This window comes from Microtus oregoni, unplaced genomic scaffold (assembly GCF_018167655.1).
Source record: "Microtus oregoni isolate MIOR12 unplaced genomic scaffold, Mior012 000013F_ref0000133, whole genome shotgun sequence".
Lineage (NCBI taxonomy): Eukaryota > Metazoa > Chordata > Mammalia > Rodentia > Cricetidae > Microtus > Microtus oregoni.
In genome coordinates, this window is record NW_024543072.1 from 4,063,848 (window position 1) to 4,086,540 (window position 22,693).

Below are 22,693 nucleotides of genomic sequence, written 5' to 3' on the forward strand. Positions count from 1 at the left end.
TGCTGTCATTTGCCCATCAGTTGAAGAACCTTCCGTCATAAAGGGTTCCACTGGGGAAACATGATGTTCTTTAAGCAGAGACTTGTTTGAATCTCCTTCCCCCCATCTACACAGCAACTGTTTCTTCACTTCCTGATTCTTTCCCTAAAGATCTGTCCCTTTATGGCTTCTTATCTCCAAAATGTGGGCAGTCTGCAAAATAGGTCACCATGCTCTTTGCCATGGGGAAGGAGGCCCAAGTGTCTCTGGCTCTATCATCTCCCTGACCTTGCCTCCTGGCCTCTCCTGCCCTACTAATTCTTCTCTGCCATCCCTCTGATTGTTTGTGCCTTCTGTCCTCTTCCCTGCATGGCTTGTTTCCTAGATAGGCATGCAATGTGCCCTGGACTTGGTTTTCATTTCTGCTTAAATGTCAGTTCTCAGAGACTTTCCTCGGTCACCTAAGTGTCACCTGTGGTCATTTGGACCATGTGACTTATCCCATTCCTCTTATTGCATAGGCATCTGCGTCATGCCTCTGTTTGTCACTACTAAAGAAATGCAGAAGAAGGTGTGGCGGTCCTTGAAGCTGCCAGCCTCAGAGCTCATTCACTCCATCACCCACACTTTCTAAGCGGTCAGATTCCACCCATGGCTGACTAGCTTCATAACAAGAGTCCCTCAGGGAAGATTTCCTGACCTGGTGGTTCCCATGTTCTGCACTGTAGTGCTCACCCATTCTTGGCTTGATGGAGATGTCACTGGAGGCCATGCATGGATACCATGCGGTCTGGGGGTGGGGGTCGTGTAGGCATGTAGAAGGGACCCGGAAGGTTGCCTCTCCTTGACACCAGGTACCCAGAGATAGAGGAATTTGTATATGGAAACGAATGCCTAGGGAGGAGAGCTTGGCATTTGTTTGTCTGAGTGCTCAAAGTCCCGAGAGGCTGGTAAGAATTGGTAGTATCTCCAGCCATTAATCCTGCTCAGAATTAGAACCTGCTCTATCCAGCCACTGTTGGCGAACATCCTTTACCACGTTTTAGCAGCTGGGGGATGCTTGCACAGCTCAGGTAATTCATAACATTTTCAAATTTGGCTCTCTTGCCAGAGTGATACTTTTTACTTTATTTTCTTTTATGTTCTAAGTACCACAGGGGTCAATAAGGAGAGTCAATCATTGTCATGATAACAGAATAATAGATAACAGTTTAAGAATTTCCAATGGCCAGGCACGATTCTAATCCCATTATATGTATGAGTTTATTTAATCTTCACAGTGATATTAAGGGACAGATAATGCTATTTCCCTACTTTGCTGAAGAGAAAACTAACCCCCAGAACTAAGTTACTTGCCAAAGACCACACAGCTGGCAAGTAGGTTAGCCTGGAATGCGGCCCATCAACATAGAAATAATGTTTATTTTAATAATATGTAAAAATAATACAGATATGGTATAATGGGATAGAGTCATCTTTATACATATGAGAATGCTTATTCTGGAGTGTCCTAACTGTAATTTCCCAAGCTGCTAATCTCTGAGCCATCGCTGAATGATGCTCTGTATGTGGCAGGCATCTAAAGACGGGTAAGACAGCTGCAGAATCAGAGGTTATTGTCTTGAACGAGTGATGAAATCCATACCCACGGCTGCCTTAGGAGGGGACAGGACCAAGTATTGTTATAAAGATATGAAATTCTGTTCAAGTTGGGGAATGGTGGTCTCTGGGCAGGGAGGTTCAGACGGCAGCTGATTTGCACTTGGGCTAGCTGGAGGTGTGGGCTGGGTACCACCCCAGGCACGGTATTAACAGGGCTCCATTCTGAGCACGGTTGAGGCTTCAGACCTTGGAGCCTCATGTTTCCTCCAGTAGGTTAGATTACAAATCGGTGATAAGAGTGGTGCTGGACACAGGACTGACTAGATGGATGTCTGCAAACACTCCCTGGACACTCACAGTCAAGGACACAATGCAGAAGGGGAGCCAGGGCTGGTCTGATGTCAAAGTGAAGATTGACCTGGGAGGACAGTGGCCCTGTTAAGAGTCTCAGCAAGTGCCTTTCTCTAGCAGGAGCCACCCTCAACAGAGGCTCTGTGTGTGGCCCCACAGAGTAGCCACAGCTGTGCGGGGCCCCGCCTTTCCATCTCAACCTTCACAGAAATGCCACACAGTGTAGCACACTCCGTGCTCAGAGGGTCCCCCTTGGGTGCTGTACAGCTGAAGCCCTAGTTTAGTATGTGAAAAAATTTTACCCCCAGCCCCCCCCCCCCCCCCCCCGGAAAATGTGTCTAGCCTAGAAAGGAGTTCCCCTGGAGGAGGTCCGAAGAGCTGTATACGAAGTCTGGAATCTACTGCTTGGTGAAACATGGTAGACGACCACAGGAAAGTTCTGTGCAGTGTAGGGGAAGCACCTTGAGGCGCATGGCAAATGTAAGGGCAGGAAGCTTGGGAGATTTGGATGTCTCACCCTGCCAGTGCTCATCGAAAATGTTAGTACACAACAGCTACTCGTGTTTGCTTTTAGTCATTTCTAGATTACTTGTAACCCATAAGAAAATCTAAACAAATCTCAAACTGTGGGTTGGAACCCCTTTGGGGGGGTTCAGATAGCTTTTTTACTGGGGTGACACATCAGATATCCTGCATATGTGATATTTACATTGCAATTTATAATAGTAGCAACATTACAGTTATGAAGTAGCAATGAACTAATGGTTGGGAATCATCACAAAATGAAACCGTGTTAAAGGGCCGCAGCATTAGAAAGGTTGTTAGGGTTTATTCTTGTTATATTTATAAGGTGGAAAATGAGAACCAACCCCCAAAGTTGTCCTTGTTTTCTTGTCTCTGTGTGCTTTTCATTCATCACATCGTCCAGAGAGAGAGAGAGAGAGAGAGAGAGAGAGAGAGGGGGAGGGAGAGATCTGACTAAGTGCTATGATATATACCTATAATCCCCAGAATTTGGAAAGGAAAGGAAGACCATTGACTTAGTTAGGGTTTATGTTGTTCAATGAAACACCATGACCAAAAACCAAGTTGGATAGGAAAAGGTTTATTTGGCTCACACTTCCACATTGTAGTATGTCATGGAAGGAAGTCAGCACAGGATCTCACACAGGGCAGGAACACAGAGGCAAGAACTGATGCAGAGTCCATGGAAGGCGCTGCTTACTGGTTTTCTTCACATGACTTGCTCAGTCTTTCTTTTCCACTTGTTTATTTATTTATTTATTTATTTAAGATTTCTGTCTCTTCCCTGCCACCGCCTCCCACTTCCCTCCCCCTCCCCCAATCAAGTCCCCCTCCCTCGTCAGCCCAAAGAGCAATCAGGGTTCCCTGCCCTGTGGGAAGTCCAAGGATCACCCACCTCCATCCAGGTCTAGTAAGGTGAGCATCCAAACTACCTAGGCTCCCACAAAGCCAGTACGTGCAGTAGGATCAAAAACCCATTGCCATTGTTCTTGAGTTCTCGGTAGTCCTCATTGTCCGCTATGTCCTTTTTTTTTTTTCTTTTGAGACAGGGTTTCTCTGTAGCTTTGGAGCCTGTCCTGGAACTAGCTCTTGTACACCAGACTAGTGTCAAACTCACAGAGAGCCTCCTGCCTCTGCCTCCCGAGTGCTGGGATTAAAGGCGTGTGCTACCACCCATTTTAGCCCGCTTTCCTATAAAACCCAGGACCACCAGCCTAGGGTGACACCCCCACAATGGGCTAGGTGCTCCCCCATTGATCACTAATTAAGAAAATGCCTCACAGGCCTGCGTATAACCTGATCTAGTGGAGGAATTTTCTTAGTTGAGGTTCCCTCCTCTCAGATGAGTTTAGCCTGTGTCAAGTGGGCATAACTACCCAGCACACATGTGTACACACATCCACACATAGACATAGACACACATATAACTAGACACAATTCGGGATGCGCGCATCTTTCCCAAATATTTTTTTGGTCTACAATTGGTTGAATTCATGGGTCTGTAATCCACGAATACCAGGCTATGGGGTAGTATCTGTATTAATGCCATTTAATGGAATTCTTTTGTCTGAAAGAGCCATGACCCGGGGTTCACGCTAACATTTTAACTGTGAGATAAAATATTTTTAATTGACAGAATCTCCCTACTGAATTAAAAATGGGTAATTTTCTAGTAATTTTCTTGCTGATACTCTGATATCTACATATTATGTTTCAGTTAGAGAATACTTGATACTGTGAACTCTTAGAGACATCTCTTTCTTTTTAAATGGAAATTCAAGGCACATCATCAGGCAGTCTCTTGTTTGCAGAGGAAGTGCCTCTATTTCTTTGCCCGTAATTCAAGAGTTTTTCATTGTGAGGATTATTGTGAATTGCACTAAACTTATATGCTCATCTTTTTTTTTTTTTTTTTTTTTTTTTTTTGCTGAGGATAGATTCTTGGGCAGGAAACACCTGCCTACAAAGGCTGCTTTTTCTATCAGCATCCTGTAGTAGAACTGAGAAACTCTTGATCTTCCCAGGGACAGGGAGGAAGTGGGTGCCCATGGCAGGCAAGCTGGCAGAGAATCCCCCAAGAGAAGCATTCCTAGGACAGGCATGCTGAGTTTCTGAACTGCTCTTGTCTTCACAACACTGGGCTCTTTGGTCACTCTGCAGGGTTCCCGAGGAGGAACTGGAGAGGAGGGCGCATAACAAACCAAGAGGCTCCCTCAATCCTCAGCACAGCCCAACCTGCTGGGATTGGGGCCCTAATCTACTGCCTGGACTGCATCCATTCGTTCTGAATGTTGAGCTTTCTCATTAGGAAGCTCTCATTAGGAGACCTTCCTAAGAGGCAGCTCCTTTTAGGAATTCAGAAGCAAAGAAACACTGAGCCCATTTGCAGCGCCAGCCCCATCTGTTGCTCCTTTTTGCTTCGGCCCTCAATGTCTCCCCAGACTCAGCACCAAGCTGTTTATACCTTATCTTCCCAGCTTTGCTCCATATATCACTTCAGTCCTTGATTTCCTTGCTATTCTCCTCATTATCCATACAATCACCAATGAGATGCCTCTTTCCGTTTTAATTAGGTTTAAGTTCCTAAGCCCACAAACCTTCCAGCAAAACCACAGGACCCAGGCATCCTGAAAATCTGCTGTTCCTATTGGGTTTTGGTATCTTGGGGGATGTCCCGTCCTTCCCTCACCCTGTCCAGCTGTGACTTCTTCAGATTCTCACCTTAGAGTCCAAGCTCAGTGATCTTACCATTGTCAACATCAAAGGCTTCTGTGTTTACTTCTGTCTAGAGCAGTTGCCTGCCTTTTGCCAGGTGGACATAGACTATTTAATACATTCATTCTTTGGACAAAGAACCGTTTGGTTTAGACATTGACTGTACAGCCACTGTTTCATGTGTTGGTGGTTGGATCCATCCAGTATTTATGTCCCCATTCTTTTCCAATCCCATGCTGATGCTCTCTTGAGCTTCTGTTGTGAGGACATAAAAAGAAACACCTTTGACAGGGAATTGAGGTTCTCTGCATTTTAAATCAAAGGTTGATAAGTTCATTGAAATCTCTTTCTGGAAGCTCTAACCATGTCTAGCTTCACAATGAGACTCTGATTCTTGATGGCATTTGTTTAAACAGATGCTTACATAAGTCAGTGTTCTCTTATTTGAGGATCATCATTTATTCATCTACTTTTTATTACTCAACCCTTTATTAAGCACCCACTGTAGTTAGGTTCTGTAGGAGGCCCCTCATGAGATAGAGGTACATGGAGAAAACATAGCATTTCTCTCAGTGAGCTGAATGTGTGGGTACCAGGAGCACTGGAAGGTCACAGGTACCTCAAAACAGCCCTCACAGGTTCTGCTGTAGAGGGAGACACTGCTTTGGATTCTTCTCAGCTAACCACAACCTCATCCATGGCCTTGTGCTTTATGCATGCTCTATAGAAATGCTTAGACATTCTAGAATGATTGGCCCACCAATTCTGTTACCATCACTAGTGTATGACATCTTCTTGGTCACATTCCAGGCAAAGGTTCCACAGGAGTGAGATTTCCAGATAGTCAAAAGCATCAGCCTGTTAAAATGTTTGATTTTATAGGACACATGTCTTCCATGTATTTTCTACCTATCTTCCTACATGGTTAGTATTCTAGTTTAGTCCTTTCTTTGAGGCCTGTCTTATGGCATTTAATAACCATTTGTGATGTTATGTAAATAGTGCAATGCAGACGTTGTTTGCTTCTGGGTCAAACATTTCCAGACAGTTGTGGATTTTGAACCCCTGGTCTTTTAGAATTTTCTGTCTCAATTTTTCTTGTCACGTTTGCTTTGTCATCATTTAAAGTTCCCTACTTTGGAATACCTCAGGATGTGGGCAACATACACATAGGATTGTCAGAATCGTTCTTCAGTCTTAGCTTCAGCTCCATGTTAGAAGTTTCTAGATAACTACTGATGGTTATGGTATAATCATTTTAGAAGGTGATCTGTCTTCACAGTTTGAAGGGCTCCTTGTTACATGCCATGGAGAGAGACTTATCAAACTTGCTGAGACAACCTCTTTAGACTTTCTGCCCTCAGCAAGCACGTGGCAGTTCTTTGCCAAGACAGTTTGTAGAACTTCCACATAGCTCTTTGGCAACTATTCTGTTCAAGGTCCTCCCTGCTGTCTGATAACTTCACTAAAGCATACACCAAGTTTAGGCCCGTCATCCCTCACTCTGCTATCTGAGGGCAATCTCTACTCAGAGATCTCCAGAGCGGGCCCAGGCTCCTCATGTGGTTGACCCATCTTCAATCCTTTCTTTGCTGTTTCTTTCCTCTCTGAATTTCAGCTAAGTCTCCTTCCTGGACATCCAGCCTGTGGTACTTTGTGTTGCTGATCACCATGCTTGTCTCCATTTCTCCAGTTGATGACAGTCCTTCGTGACCCAGACATTCCTGTTTGTCCTTGTAACCCAGCAATGGTGCATCATAGTCTTAGCTCTACCTATGCCTATGCCTTCATCACACGTGAGACTTGATTCCCGTGAACCTTCTCATGTAGTTCATTGTGAGAAGTAGCACCTGCTTCATGGGATTCTTCTGAGGATGGAATCTCGATCTGGCCAGAATTGAAGACAGGGGTTTTGTGTTTGCAGTTGCGTTACCATTCCTATGTGTGCCCTGAGACTTACTATTCTAAGACATCCAATACTCATGAAAGTCAACCGAACCTGAGCAAGTTGGTCTGGGCCAACCACACAAAGCTGAGTAAGCTGACGCAAACTTAGAGAGCTTCCTGTAAATAAGTCTGTATGTAGAAATGTCACAAACAGAAAAGCAATGGCTACTATGGCTTTAACTCTCTTTCCAGCAAACATGACAATTTCAGGTCTTTAAGGTAACAGTGGCACCTGTACTGGATGTCGCGTGGCTCTAACAGCTTGGTAAGGCTGTTTAGAAAACCCCGTATGCCCCTAGTATAACATCTAGTAGGAAGACAATTGCTTATTTTCATGCAAATGCCAGAAGAAGTCTTAGAAATTTTGACTATTGACTGTGGTGGTAATTCTGACTGGGTTCTGGTCAGTATATTTGGTGGTTTTCTAGGAACCTAAGATAAGCTGGGTAGTGAACATTCATGCAGAGTATTTCTTCCAAGTCAGAAATAATTGGGATGTAGGGAGAAGAGTTTTTCTATACCACAGAAGATTGAAAGAAACACAATGACGAAATGAGAAATTTCTGGAAGGGTTGGTGACTCCTCTTGCTCTGGGACCAGTGACTGAGTGAAAATTCTTTGTACCAGAGTGACAGATATTGGATTTCAGTCTGTCCTCTGACTTCCAGCTTTGACTATGAGAATATCTTCTCATTTCCTAGATGGGATGTTTCTCAGCTATGCATGGGAACCTTGGCTCTGGAGTGAGGTTATGGGATGATGTGCACGGCATGTTGGTATGGCATGTGCATAGCATGTTGGTGAGAATCTGGCCCTCTTCTCCCTTCCCTTCCCAGTCTAACTCTAGATCCTGAGATGACCTTGTGCAAACATCGTCCGTCTTTGCCAGTAGACTGCAGGGAGGGCAGAAGATCGTGGGGATGAGATTCCAGAGCTCTTGGCCAAGCGGCCTCCCCACCGGCTTCGGCTTCTTGCCATCCTGTGCTGGTATGGAAGTTGGGCCAAGTGCTCTTGCTGCAGGGGAGCCCCAGGAAAGTCCCCTAGGGTAGTAATGAGTCCTGGACCAAAGCAAGCTATTCTTCCATCCAGAGTCCTCCTGCCAGGACGGCTTTTTATCCTGTTTGCCCAAGATTCTCATTACCTTCTAATTGCCTTCCTTGTGTAGCTTTGGCTGCTATTTTCTTTCCCCTTTGGTGTTTACCCTGTCAAATATTTAAGGGCAGTTATCATGTCTCCTTAGCCAAGCTACACACATTTAAGGTCTTTTCATCTTTCCTCATAAATCTCGGCCTCACAGCCCTCAACACCTACCCATACATGCTGTGCTCTGTTTGCTTTGGATCCGGTCTTGGAAGCACAAGAAATTTTCTCTTTAGAATTATTGGCACCAGTGTGCACTTTGTAAGTCTGCTGCAGACATACTCGCAGGGGGAGTTAGGGAGACATGATTCAGCTCACTATGGTTTTAAGTACAGCCCAGGGCCTTTTAGCCCCCCCGATGATATCTCTTTAAAATTGAATTTGAGGCATGGGCAAAAGTCAACAATGACTAGTGTTTCCATTACTTTAAAGCTTATAAAGTATGAAGGGTGTTTTTGAAGCCTTAAAAAAATAGCAAGTATAATAATAAAAGGAAAAAGACAAACGGTACTGTGGAGAACTGCAAGTCACAGGGAGTTCGAGTGGTTTCCATCCCCCGGCCCCTCATGAGTGTCCTTGAGTCTCATTATTGTGAACCTGGGGATTTTCCAGAAATGCTTTGATTCTTTAGCTGAATCCATTTCACTATTGAGAATTCAACCAGAAGAAAATAAATAGATAAAAGTATTTAAATATTACCTTGAATCCTACTTGTTGTTATTCTACTTGGTGGCTAAGTGCACAAGCTAAGGATTGACTTTGTTGGAATGTGTGGACTACCATGGTCTCGGGTGTCTCTCCTGGAGTTTGAACAGGGTTCTAGCACTCACTGAAGTCTATCTTTTGTGCAATACCACTTCTGAAACTGGGCCAATGACTGAGTTTTTTTTTCTCAACAGGAAGTAAAATTAAAAGTCACTTGTAACACCAGAGGGGGAAATGAGTGTCAGATTTACTGAGTGATGTTATATTAGCTTTTATGCCTTCAACAATATACTCATTGAGAGCCTTCTGTGCCGTATATCCATCCATCCATCCTTCTGGGCACTGGAGGTAGCTTAGTGAACATGGTTCATAGGTGTGTGTGTAAGTGAGTGCGAATGTTCATGTATGTGTGTGCAAGGGCATGTGTGAGTGACTGTGTGGGAGAGTATGTGTGTACATGTTTGTGTGTATGCAGGCATGTGAGTGCAGATGTGTGTGTGTGTGTGTGTGCATGAGTATGTATGTGTGAGTGCATGCTTGTGTGAGTGCAGGAGTGTGTGTATGCATGTGGATGAGTGCAGATATGCATTGTGTGTGAGGGTGCATGTGTGTATGTGTGTGTGAGGATGTGTGTGAGTGACTACGTGTGTTTGTGTTATGAAGGACAGTGAGTACACTTCAAAAAATAAGATATATGAGAGAATGATTGGGTGTTAGCTTCTTGCATGGGGAAGCCATGACTGTCTCTTTAAAGATGTGATCATTTGACACTGTTTATGCCAGGTGGGCCTGAGGAGGTGGATAGAGCTCAGTATATATAGTTTTGAGGATGATATTGAGGATTCAGGTAAGCAGAGGCCTTTGAGTGTTCTAAGAAATAAAAGATGTGAACCAATTATGCTAGGGTCACAATGGCTGCCCTGTGGAGACTGGACTGGTCTAGGTAGGGCTCTTGTATCCATCCTTGAGGACATCCTGGAATGGACTTTTATCGATGGAGTTGGAGATGGGTAGAGGGGTAGAGTCAGGGTTCATTTGAAGTTAGATTTCTCAGGAATTGCATCTGAATTGGCTATGAAAGAGTGTGTATGGAAAGTTGAGGGAAAGACCGAAGTGAATACTAATCTCTAGGTCTCACCCGTAGCCTCTAGTTCTTCTCAGGTCATATTATATTTAAGATGCCTATAAGTGCAAGTGAATACAAGATTCCCTTGGCTCTGCGGGGCTAAGCACAGAGCAGACATGAGATAGGAGATTGAGGTTTGGGCGGGTCACCATGCTATTAGGAACAGTCTAGAGACATTAGGGAGGGCTCAGGTGAACAAAATATCCTGTTTGTCTCGTGTCCTCCCATTGGCCTGGAGTGCACACATAGCTAGACTGCACCGCCCCATCCTCCTTGTCTGCTCTGAAGACTGGGGGCAGGAGCCATGAGGTTGCTAAGTGTTTGAAAGTTGGAACATTTAGGGGTCTTCAAAGGCTGCCTAGATGAAACACAAGCTAGTTTGAGTTCCTTCCCAGTCTCAGAGGCCCCTGCTATCATGCTCAGGGATCGGGATCGCTGGTGCCCAGATCTGGAAGCCAGCTTCAACAGCACAGGGCAGTTTTTACACCCAGAGAGAGCCCGTGGAAGGTACCTGAACAGAGCTGAGGACTGCTATTCTTCAAGCTCGCCTGCTTTTCCTCTTGCTCACCCCTGCTTGTGTGGGCTGCCCCTCTCCATCTCTGCACTGCTGCTGGTAAATCAGAAACTGTTTCAGCCTCCCTGTTGAGAAATTCACAAGCTCCATGCCAACACAAGGGTTCGGGTCACTGCAAAGACACTGCTGAGTCAGGTGTTTGTACCTAATGAATCTTTATTGGCACCGAGGCCTAACCTTGACAGTAGTGTTCTGAGTTAAACTTTGGCAGTGGCTCTCAGGTGCTGCTCTTCTGTCCCCATGAAGCCCTTTGTAGCTAATGGGAGCTGGCTTGGAGGGAAGCAACGAGCAGGAAACCTATGAGTAGGAAGAAACGGTGGGTGGGAGGGCAGCTTTAAATCTGAGTGTTTAGTGTTAAATATTAGTAAATGTGAACACATTTGTTAGTGCAATCTATTGAAAATGGGTCATTGTAGCTCTGTGTAGTCTATACTGAAGTATTCATTTCAAAAGCCTGAATTCCCACATCATTTGTGCTTGTCAAAAATCCCTCTCGGGGTGAGCAACATTCTCATTCCGAAACCTCAACCAGAGCTCCCATGCTTTAGTTCCCATGTCACCTCCCTCCTTGGGCTTCTGGCAGGGCAATTTCTTCCTCGCAGCTTTGCAAGGCCACATTTGAAGAATGCTGTTGGTCTTTGTTTTATTATCCTAGCTCTATATACAGGGCATTTTCTCTGTAAGCTGCTATGAGTATCTTTGGTTCTTCTTGATGCGATGAGACCTGAATGTCAGCATCCAGAGTCAGGTTGCTCTGTCGGCCCCACAGTGCTGGGACCATGTGTTTTATTCCCCACTCTGCCATCAGTACCAAGTTGCTGCCTCGTGTAGAGATGCCTCTTAATGGGCATTCATTAGGTGAGCGAGTTAGGGAGCACCCTGAGCCCTGCAGAAACTTAGAGGAAAGTAACTGTCATCATACGTATGCAGGCATGTTAAAGTCGGATGTTGCCACAATAGCTGTCATACACTGAAGTGATAATCAACTGTCAGCTCTTTTACTAACCATGTTGGTGATGTCACAAAATGGTACAGGCATTACAGGAGACAAATGGCCATTTCTAACCAAGTGACACCCATCCTTACCCTGTAGCCCAGCAATTGAGCTCCTTGATGTGTACATAATAAAATTAGAAACTTATATTCTAAACATGGATACAGCTGTTTATAGTGGTCATCTTCCCAAAAGACAAAACTATCTTGGAGCAACCAATATGAAGAGATGCATGAACTTTGCATCATTCATGAACGGAATATTACCCAGTTACAGATAGTAGCAAGCTGTCAAACCTGGAAGACACAAAGGAAACTTAAGTGCCTACCACAACTAAAAGAAGCAAATTTGAAATGGCCATGTGCTGTAAGGGTTCAGTCATATGCCCTTCTGGAAAAGACAGTCATGGAGACAGTAAGAAAGATTGCTTCCCCTAAGAGTTTGAGGAAGGGTGAATGGCAATGCTTAAGGGTCCTTGAAGATTCTGTTTAATACTGTAATATATGCCATCATACATCTCCAAATCCAGAGGGCACATACCACCAGAGTAACCCTATTGGGACTGATAACATATATCCCACTAACTAGCACACGTATTACGCTAACACAGCATGTTAGTAAGAGGGGACCGTGGGAAGAGGTAGAGGTGAGGCAATATAACAGTTTTCTTGTTCTCTGTTTTCTATTCTTCTTGAGATTTTCTGTTAAAACTGCTTCAAGAGATAAGAGACAATAAAGACTAAGTAATTCCTGAAATAACATAAGGACATGGTTACAAGGAAGAGGTTGTATGTGCCTTTGTGCTATTAGATTTACTTTAAAAAGTAGCATTTTTCATCCCACTGCAGGATTCACTGGGTTTCTTTGTGAAGCCAAATGTGTGGTCTCATTTAAGTAAAGGAAACATCCCCCCCCCCTGACTGCATGGAAGACTAGTTGCGATATTCATTTGGCATTAGCATTCAGAGTTAGAGTGAGTCTCTTGGGCAGGCCACTCCATGTCCTAGGTTCATCATCTGCAAAATTAGGATGATAATGCCTGAGGATGCTTACAATCAGAAGCCTGTAGAAGGATGAGAGGGGCATCTCATGGCCCTTGAACAATCTGCCTGAAATGAGAGCCATCTGCAGACGAGCCGCTGGCTCTCATGCCCTATCTGAAAACCATCATGCCGTTTCTTCCAGCTCCCTCCTTCTGCAGGTCTTACTCTGGCACTTGGCATGTGGAATTGCCTATGGATCAACAGCATGACAAATTACCTATCAACAAAAAATAAGCTAGAAAAACAAGATTGGGCTATTGAAAGTCAAAAGAACAGGAATAGTCTGGGGAATAAGGCTGTTCATTTGGGTAGTAGTCATACTTAGTTTTTACTGAATGTGTGCTGGCATGGTTTTCTTCTTTATGATTCTTTCTTTCCATTTGTATCCTCCCACACACACTTTCCTGCATGTGTTCTCTGGGATTCTGTTGTCAGAGGCTGCTTGCTCGTTTCCCGGCCGCCCAAAATAATCACACAGAAACTATATTATTTGTAAATACAGTTTGGCCAATAGCTTAAGCATATTTCTAGCTAGCTCTTACATCTTAAATTAACCCATTTCTATTATTTTGTATTCTACCATGAGGCTTGTGGCCTACCAGCAAGGCGGCTAGATGTTGTCTCACTGACTCTACCTTCTTTCTCCCAGCATTCAGTTTCGTTTTCCCACCTAGTTCTATTCTGCTAAGCCACTGGCTGAAACAGCTTTATTCATTAACTAATAAAAGCAACACAGATACAGAAGGACTTCCCACAATAGGATCCCTAGTAAATAATCTGCTGGAGAGATGAAGCAGTAGCTAACTTGAGCATTATAGGAGAAATCACCTCTTATGACTATACTTGTCTGCCTTTGTAAAAAGTGGGGTCAGGGTCTGTTATTCTGTCCAAGATTAAGATTTCAAATGGGAAGGATTTTATTGGTAACTATTAGGTTAGGATTAAATCAAACTTGCATGGGATGCTTTGTTACAGGGAGCCCACCAGGGATGACCACTCACAGTTTATAGCCAATGAGAAGTCTTTATTCCAGCCGGCTGGGCTGCACTCAGGGCTTTAGTACTGAGGTATTGCTGTGAGTGCTCAGAGCCTGTGGTTTTCTTCCCTGGCAGCTGCAGGAGACCTTTACAGAGTGGGCAGTTTCAACAAAAGTGAAGATGTGTTAGCTGGAACATCTTGATCTCAGGCTCCTCGACCAGAGCTTGGTAATTTCCTATGGGATTCTCCATCAAGGAGATCAGATTGGTTAAACCTGGGATGATCTCAGCAGGAATGCAGGGTGGAGGAACCGCTGGACTGCCTTGCTCTGTCACATACCTACTTGCTTTACCATTTCTAAACACACAGGCCTGAAAGCTCAGCCCTCAGGAGAAGCTGCTCCATTAAATGGTGATCCACCCCAGCAGTGCGACGTTGAGAGCAGCATGGGCTCTGTTGAAGAGACGATATCCCTGATATGCTGGTGACAGTGTGTCCTTTGAGGAAGTGAGATGGTCTGGGTACTAGGGGGAAGAAGGAAGTGGGAGCCATGGAGACCTTGACTCTAACTCCAGAGGGTAGTTTGTGTATGTTAAGGAGGGGATCCTGTGGAAGAATTCTTCAAGGTGTTTCTCCTGAAACATAGCTTCTGAGTTATTCTCTGTGGACATATGTGTTCTACAGTCAGGCATGTGTGACAGGGATTCTTGCATCTCCTTCATGGTTGCCATATTTCTTTGACAATCCATGCAATATGGTATGCAGCTGCTCTTTGCCAACTTTGGATTGGGCATTTCCCAAAAACACGTTCTCTGTAGACAATGAAGTCTTTTTTATGAAAATTGTTATCTGAGCTGGAGCATCTCCCTGAAGTGGATTTGGAGGGGCCCCTTCCAGACCAGCGGGGTTATCTCCACTTAGACAGGAAAGTCATGTGCACATCGTACTCTCATGGAGATGCAGTGCACAGGGAGGAGGATGCACACAGTGAAGGGATGTGAAGCCATCATAAGTACCAAAGGTTGTGTCCACACATGATTGGGCCTCTGCCATCATGTTTTCAGAGACAGAGAACAACATACACTTGAATTTAAGTACCACCAACTACAGCCTGAGCAAGAAAACATATCAGAACACACCTCTGTCCATTTATTTACATGCTTTTGTTGAAATAACACTACAGGGGTGTGTAGTGTCAATAACCAGGAATGTATGGCTCACATGGCCAAAAATATTTCCCAATTGCCCCAGCCCTTAGGGGAAAATTGCCTGGTTCTTAGTCTAGTTGGTTGGTTTGTAGTGATAGGGGCGGTGGGGCTGAGTCCCCAGCACCCCGGCTGCCCGCACAGCTAGCTTTACCCGAAATAATTACACGGACACTGTATTCTTTTAAATACTGCTTGGCCCATTTCTATCTAGACTCTTCTCGGCTAACTCTCGCACCTGGACTAGCCCATTTCTAATCATCTATGTAGCACTGGTCTTACCGGGAAGATTCTAGCCTACGTCCATCCTGGGTCGGAGCTTCATCGCATGCATCTTCCCGGGAGCGGGGAGCATGGTCTCTCTCTGAGGCGTCTGCCCCCGAGAGGAGAGCTGTCGAGTCTGAGCTCACTTCCTCTTCCTCCCAGCATTCTGTTCTGTTTACTCCACCTACCTATGTTCTAACCAATAAAATGGGCCAAGGCAGTTCCTTTATTAGCCAATGACCTTCCTCCATCAGTTGGTTAGATTGGCTTCAATCAGGATAAGATATGCTCTGTGTTTTTCTGTTACGGCTTTATTTATTTATTTATTTATTTATTGCAAGCTAATAGATGAAAAGATACATATAGAAAAATCTCATATACCAATTATCAGAAGTAGCACTGACTTGAATATTTTAATAAATATGACTGAGACTGAGATTGGCATCTGCTCTTTCAGGTCTCAACCCCTAGAAAAGAAAAACAAAAAACCTGCCTTCATTCCTGGGGATGGGGGGAAAGCTTACCCCATGGTGAGACCCAGCCTGTAAGGGAGTCGGGATATCACTTGCATATTGAAAGCAGAGCTGCACAGGCTCTCAATCATTGCCTTTGGCATGTCCGTGGGCTATGTCACAACCCCACAGAGGCCAGGCTGCTGTTCTTGGTTTGAATTCGATTTCCTCTGCACACTGTTGATATTGGCAGGCATTTTCGCTTCTCTGCCCTGGAAAGTAACTTTGTACACATATTTCTCAGGGTGCATGTATTTATACACCGTCTACAATGCAGGATCTTGTGAGAGAGTGTGTGATTGCCTCACAGCGTAGACTGGAGCCCGTTCAGCTCCATCACTCCCAGAAGATGGATTTGTACATTCCACTGAAGACTCATGCTGTCTTGCTCCAGCAGGTGCTTTATTTGGTTTTTCTCTCTCTCACCCACATGGGCCCTAAACATTAAAAAATGTGTTTGTTGGGTGAAGGGGGTCAATATATTTTAAAATCTAAGAAACTTAGTAAAAAGGGTTTAAAGAAGATATAAACAGATGACCAGTATTTGATTTATTTGTCATAACAAGAACTTTTTAAATCCATATTTTCAAATTATCGCATGTAAAACATGAGCATGTCATGTTTGTTAGCTGTGAAACATACATAGGACAAATTCGATCAGACTTTTGAATATTTGTCTTTAATGTGGATGTAAGTACTACCTGAGAATGTCACTCATCAAATAGCCCTGATAAAGTGTGCACACTCCTGTAGAATCTGCCTCATGCGTCGGAAGCACCTTGTGATGAGAAGTCCTGACGATCCCTTCCTGCTCAATCAGAGTATATTCAGCCAGTGAACTGTGTGTTTTCACATCCCCAGACCCATCAGCAATATCTAAGGATGACACGGTGTGGGTCCAGTTCAGCTTCCAAGGTTCTGTTGTTGGTAAGATTCGCCTCAGTGTTCTTTCTGAGAATCAAAGGAAACTATTGGTTTCAAGCTGAGCAGAGAACAGAATTGCAGTTGCTTTCAATTGTGTCCATGGCATTTGTCAAATATTTGTATGAGGCAACTAAAGAAAGCTTCACATTTTAAAATAGAAAAAAAGAGAAAGTGCGTATATATTTGCGTGTGTGTGCGTGTGCGCACGTGTATGTGTTTTGGTCTTGTTTTGTTGTGAACCAATTTGGAATCCAAGTCATTGTTTTTCTCTGGTGTGATACCGAGGGTATTTGGCTTACTGACCTCCGGTTATGCCAGCTATCAGAAGAGAGAAAGCTATCTAAGAGATAAAAGCTATCTGAAAAGCCTGCAAAGGCTGAAGAAGTTACGTGTTAGCAAGTATGTCTATACTTGCATATACTTTACTTACTGTATAAACAGGTCTATGTGGCTCTGGAAACTGACCGTCAAGCATGACCAGAAAAGCTGCTGTGAGCGAAGCTGTTCTGATATTTATTCTTGGTTCTTCCCCTTGACGATTTCATGTCCTTAAAGCAGCCCAGTGATTAGTGATTAGCATTCAGTACTAGTCTTCTGTTGCTTTATAATGAATTATCACATAAAATAATACTTGCTCGTTTTTGTCACGTGTAGTTCACGGGTCCAAACACAGTGTTGAGATTTGAATGTGAAATCGTCCTCCAAAGGCTCATGGTGTCATTTGGGAAGCTGTGCAGTCACTGGGGCAGGAGCATAGCTAGCAGAGGTGGTTCACTGAGACCCTTCCTCTTCTAGACCAAGGTCTTTTGACTCCCTATTTGCCTTATTTGGTGTTCTCACTGCCAGGCATTCCCTGACATTATGCGCTCATATCCTCTGATGTCTTCCCCTCCTTTTCTAGTTTGCTTATGTTGTAGCAAATACCTTTACAAAAAGCAACTCAGGGGAAGGAGGGACTGGGGCTGGCTTACAGTTCCAAGTTATGGCATCCAGGTGCAGAGAAGTCACAGAGGCAGAATCTTGAGACAGCTGGTCACACCACATCCATGGTCGAGAGCAGAAGTAAACACACACGTCCCCATGCTGCCCGTTTGTTTTGGGCTAGCTTTCTTCACTCTTACCCAGCCAGCCCTCCTCTGCCTTGGCTAGGGATGGTGCCACCCTCTGCGACTGTGTCTTCCTATGTCAGTTAACAATCGTATTAGTCACCTTTCTGTTGCTGTGATGAAACACTGTAACCAAAAGTGACTTATGGACTAAAGGGCTTATTTGTCTTATGCTTCCAGACGGGTAAGAGTCCATCTTGGCAGAAAAACAGGGCAGCAAGCTGCACGCTTGGCAGTAACAGCAGGAAGCTCGGAGATCACATCCTAACACAAACATGAATCAGAGTGAGTGAACGGGAAGCGATGTGAGGCTTTAATGGCACAAAGCCTGCCCTCAGTGACAGGCTTCCATACACTGCATCTCTGCATAGTTGTGCCAATCAGCGCTACTGGCTGGGAAGCACATATTCAAATGTCTAAGCCTGTGGGGAACACTTCTTGTTCAAACCACCATGGTAACCAAAGCAACCCAAGAAGCAGACCAACCTGATCTAGGCAGTTGCTGGGCTGTGACTTGAGGTCCTCTGATGTTTAACTAGCACAGCCTTTTAAGTTGTTTCTCTTGGGTATTTATTTGGTCAGGAACAATGAAAGAAAGTAACACATACAAGATGTCTGAGTTTTCTTCTCAGTATCTCACAAGATGGAGACCAAGATTGCTTGTATAGGCAGCAGTCTTGTCAAGACTCAGGGACTTCTCCCTGCTCCTTACAGTCATGGGCAGAACTGGATTTCTTAAGGTTATAGCATTAGGGTCTCTGTTGTCTGGAATGTTGTTCCTGTGGACATGTCTCAGCTCTTAGAAGCCACTTTCAGGTCCCAGAAGCTCACTTAAGTGCCAGCAGGGAATCGATTGCTTAGATTGTATAATCTAACGTAGGGAACAGCAGTCCCATCATAGTCACAGATCCGACTACACTCCATGGAAGGGGATTATGTATTTTATCAGGGCCCCAAGCTCTTGGTGAACAGGTTTAAAATGATGCCTTCTGAACCTCTCATTCTGCAGATGGGAGGGATTTTTCAGTTTTCTGTCTTAAAATAGTGTTGGACTCTTGCAGCCTGGGAAGCACACATACTTAATAGAACGAAAGGAAAACCCTACAAGCCTGCCCTCCACCTCTCACACTGTGGGGCATGCTGGGTAGAGTACATTGTTGATGTCCTTAAATGGGACCAGGTCCTTACATTGCAGAGTAGGGTAGAGAAACTTCTAGACGCTCTCCATGTTGGCCTACTGGGTTAAAGCAACAGCTGAGGTTTGCGACAACCTCATAATTTGGTGAATTGACCTTGCATACATTTTCTTGCTGGGCCAAGCCTGAAACTCGTTACAACCAAGTGTCCCAAGGGCTGTGGCTACCGGACAAATCAAGACCTTCACGAGCCCCAGTAGATGTCACCATGTCCATTTTAGAGCTTACGGAGAAGCTGTCTTCCAGGCCTGGCAGGTTGGCATGTTTCTTGTGGAGGTATGTCACCAACCCCACCGGAACCAGCAATGGTAGCGCAGCTCCCATTCCTAAGGAAGGGGCCTGTGGCTTCTCACCTTCTGCTTCTTTAACTCTGGGATTCCTCTCAGCACTCTGGTGTCTCTGTGCCATTGTGGATTTGACTGCTGTCCCTCACCCGGAATCACAAGTCCTTACTTAAAATAACCCACAAGACTGACCAATGTGTGCCAGCTCCGATTCTCAATCCTCGGATGAGAGCATGTGCCTCAGGATCCAGGTCTACCAGACATCTCTTCTCAAGGATGCTACTATTAGGACAGTACGGAACCTGGGAGCTTCCCATGGCTCTCAGAGACGAGGCCATGTGGGCTGGACTGATGGTGTTGGATGTATTTTAAACCATCCTGTATGTAGATCTCAAGAGGAAACATTAACATTCTCTACATGGATGGTGTGTTGATTAGCTTCCTAAAAAAATAATTAGCGAAGACCCTTTTGACACTCTGCAGTTCAATCACTGCCTGGAACATGGGCTTGTTTTCATTAAGAAAAATACATCAAAACAACAGGACATACAATTTTATCTTCCTGAAAGAATCTCTTCCTTCAAAATAGGAAGACCTCAAGCAGTATCTAATTATTTCTGTGCCTTTTAATTTGATAGCTTGAGAAATGTTTTGTGGTCTTTAAGAATGTCTATGGAAATTTCCTGTCCCTGCCACAGATCAAATTGTTTAAATGATGGACGGTGATTTTATATTGAGCCGGGATAATAGCATCTCATTTACTGCTCCTTAAGTGGTTTTTACCCTCCTTTTAACACATGTAGGTCAAGTTACTCCTTCAGACAAAAAAAAAAGCGTGACTAGGAAGGGATAGCAAGTGGAAGGAAGCCAAGTATGCAGCAGCTTTAGACTTTGAAAAGGAGACGGTTGCAGCTCTCAGTATTGACTGGTTTCCCTGGATGATGATGACTCTTCGGCTGTTTATCACAATCTAGATCACAACATATGGACCAATTTGTTCTAAACCAAGTGTGAGGCAGCGGAATGAGAGAGGAGGTGAATGAAAAGTAGCATCTTTGACATCAATGAATCACTAGCCAGCAAGCAAATAGTCCCAGTTAGTCGTTTGAAGCATTGTATTTGGCGAATATTGAGCCTCTGAAAGACAGACTCAGATTTCCTTCTGTCTGCTATGCTATGCATAGCCCTCCTTTTTTTGTAATTGGTTGAAGATAAATTTTATGCTGTTTCTGTCAAGTAGGAGAAAATGGAGGAAAAAAAGAAAAATCTGAGCTGGCAGCAGTTGCTGAATTTTGTGACCTCAGATTGAGAAGTCCATGTTTCACCAGGCTGTTTAGCCACCACTCATGCTGATCCTCTGAGTCCACAGGTGGTCCCTTCTCCCTTGAGGGAAATGAGTGCCACCTCCATGGCCTCGAGACCATGTGCCATTTTTGCTGAGTATTCAGTCAACAGAAGTCTGTACTCAAAGGCGGACGAGCAAGTCGCACACCTTATAAGGCTTCTGTGACAAATAGGCTTCATTGTCAACATGGCACAGCCTAGAATCGCCTGGCAGGGTAGCAGCTATGCCGGGCTGCTTAGAAGAGGTTGACCTGTGGTGGGTCTGTGGTGGGGGCGGTGCTCTTGATTATACTAGTAGATGTGGAAAGGCCCAGCCTGAGAGCAGGTGGTCCCATGGCCTGAGGTGGTGTCCTGGACTTTAAAAGGGGAGAAAGGTGTTAAGCTGAGCCCTGGCAGATGCGAATACTGCTGTCTCTGCTCTTGCCTGTGGGTGCCACTCAGTCCCTGCTGTGTGGGCTTCCCAGCTCCGATGGGCTGGAACCTGGACTCCTAAGTGGAATAAACCCTTTCTTCCTTGAAGTGGCTCTTGTCAGAGACTCTTGCTTCACAGCAGCAAGAAACGGAACTCTGGCAGTGTCCATGCCAGTAGACGTGCCTGTGCCTCTCTAAACCACCAGGCAGAAGGTGTGGAGACGAGCGAGGGATGAGCGGATGAAGAAAGGACCCGCTGATCAGTTCAACGAGTGCGTGGAGTGCATGGGGGGGGGAGGCAGGAATCAGTGTTCCTTTGTAAAACAATCTCCATTTTTTTCCTTTCCCCTTCCTTTCTCTCACCACCCCCACCACCCCAGAACAAAGGTAATCTAGGGAAAGCTGGGAAGGGGTGTCTACTGTTAAACATGTAGCAATAAGCATGGAGTTCTCACTTAAGCCTAAGGCCTTCTGGGATAGAATCAAGGAAGGTTCTGATGTTGTTTATATCTAACATAGATGAAGCAAGTCAATGTACATTGATGCAGAATTGTCAAATTTTCAATGACTGACCTCTGGGGCCTCCAAATAGGGGCCTTGAGGGTGATCATAGAGAACTGCACAAGATAGTAACTGTTTTTGGTATTGAAAGAAGAGAAGGAGCTTTCTATTTCGGGTAGACTGAGTCTAGACCTTCTCAACCTGTGGGTCATGACCCCTTTGGGGGTTGAATGACCCTTTCACAGGGGTCTCATATCAGATATTTATGTCATAATTCATAACAGTTGCAAAAGTACAGTTATGAAGTCACAATGAATATGTTGTGGTTGGGGGTCCCCACAACACGAGGATCTGTATTAAAGGGTCACAATGTTAGCATGTTTGAGTAACATTGTTCTAGACCGAATCCCCATTTGCGGAAGAAATGTTTGCTTGCTGGTTTGACAATGGTCATTCAATGATGATGGCCTGGGACTGGCTTTTCTCATTTGTACTTTATCTAGAAAACCTCTTGGAGTGAAGGGCAAGTTCGGGTTTCCTATTGAGAAAGAACAGTCCTGGGGCCAGAAAATAATTTACTCTGAAAATTTGAAAGCAAATGTAAAATGCATTGCCCATTCCAGTTGCAGCATGCTTAAAACTATCCGGATGCAAAGACTAGGGGTTTAGATTGGGCTCACGGGGGGTGGGGGCAGCCCCACACATGTGCTAGATTATCAGTTTGACAGCGTCAGTGCTTTGTGCCTAGACTTTACACCACTAAAAAACTGGGGGACGGGGAGCAAGAGAGAAAGGGCGGGGGGGGGGGATGGAAGGGAGCAGAACACTTTGAGAAAGGCCTGTGAGTTTCACATGAGAATCCATCATCAGCTTTTGTGTTCTGCCAGTAAGATTCCTGGATCTTGGCAGCAGTTTTTCTTTCTTTTTTAAACTTTTTTTTCTCTTTTCCCTTTTGAGGCAAATGTGTGCACAGTCTGGGTGTACTCATGTCGTCTCTCAGGATCTTGTTGGGTTGGGGATTTTCCTAAGAGGCTGGGGCTACAGTTAGAGACCCGCACCCTCACACGAGAAGAGAAGCAGGAGGCAGGCAAGCACACTTTGCAAGCAAATGCTGTGGCCTGCATCCAGGCACCTGCCAGGTGGAAGTTGTTAGGAATGATAAAATGGCTATGAACTTAAGACTCCATCCATCCCCAACTGCTCGCATTTGGTAATCCGCCATGTCTAATTATCTTAGTATCACCTTACCCTTTCCGGCAATTTTCTG

General features: G+C 44.8%; 1 protein-coding gene across 2 annotated transcripts in view; it reads left to right on the forward strand.

Moving 5' to 3' along the window:
• Positions 1-22,693, forward strand: part of Cacna2d3 (calcium voltage-gated channel auxiliary subunit alpha2delta 3) — an 835,389-nt gene that overhangs the window by 224,189 nt on the left and 588,507 nt on the right. The window lies entirely within an intron of this gene.